This window comes from Nicotiana attenuata, chromosome 2 (assembly GCF_001879085.1).
Source record: "Nicotiana attenuata strain UT chromosome 2, NIATTr2, whole genome shotgun sequence".
NCBI lineage: Eukaryota > Viridiplantae > Streptophyta > Magnoliopsida > Solanales > Solanaceae > Nicotiana > Nicotiana attenuata.
The window spans coordinates 95,544,229-95,545,251 of record NC_031990.1 but is presented as its reverse complement, the minus strand read 5'-3'; positions in this window follow the sequence as shown (position 1 = coordinate 95,545,251).

The window sequence follows — 1,023 nt, the reverse complement described above, 5'->3', positions numbered from 1 at the left end:
CCTTATGGAGAGTGTCACCAGGGCAGGTTTACTTCCTGTAGCACCAGCCGTCTCTCAGGCTGGAGGAGGAGCCCAGACTCCTGCTACTCGCACTCCAGAGCAGGTAGCTCCCCAGTTTCAAACTCCAGCGGCTCATGCAGTTAGTTCAGCCAGTTGCGGTAGCTCAGACCGGTGATGGTGCAGCCATGTCTGCCGATGCCTTGTGGAGATTGGACAGGTTCACCAAGCTGTTCACTACTACTTTCAGCGGTGCATCTACTGAGGATCCCAGGATTATTTAGATAGCTGTCATGAGGTTCTTTTGAACATGGGTATTGTTGAGACCAATGGGGTTGATTTTGCTACATTTCGCTTATCTGGATCCGCCAAGACTTGGTGGAGGGATTATTACTTAGCTAGACCAGCAGGATCGCAGCCTTGACCTGGGAGCAGTTCACATAGCTATTTTTGGAGAAGTTTCTCCCTATTACACAGCGAGAGGCCTATCGAAGGCAGTTCGAGCGCCTCCAGTAGGGATCCATGACTGTCACCCAGTACGAGACCATATTCATTGATTTGGCTCGCCATGCTCTTATCATACTTCCCACTGAGAGGGAGAGAGGGAGACGGTTTATTGATGGACTCATTCAGCCGATTCGTCTCCAGATGGCTAGAGAGACTGGGAGTGAGATATCCTTCCAGGAGGCGGCTAATGTGGTCTGGAGAGTTGAGATGGTACTATCACAGGGGGGTGGTCATGGGGCAGACAAGAGACCCCGTCATTCAGGCAGATTCAGTGTTACCTCGTCTGGAGGTAGAGATTCATATGGTAGAGGCCATCCTCCTAGGCCTTTTCAGTCAGCACTTCAGGTTTCTCACGGTGCTTCAGGTGGTCGTGGTCCTCAGATGCAGTATTCCGATCAGCAGTCCTACAGTGCACCACCAGCTCCTATCAGTGCACCACCGATTCAGAGTTTCCAGGGTTGTCAGCCCCAGCAGCCGAGGGCTTATTTTACTTGTGGCGACACGAGGCACATCGCTAGG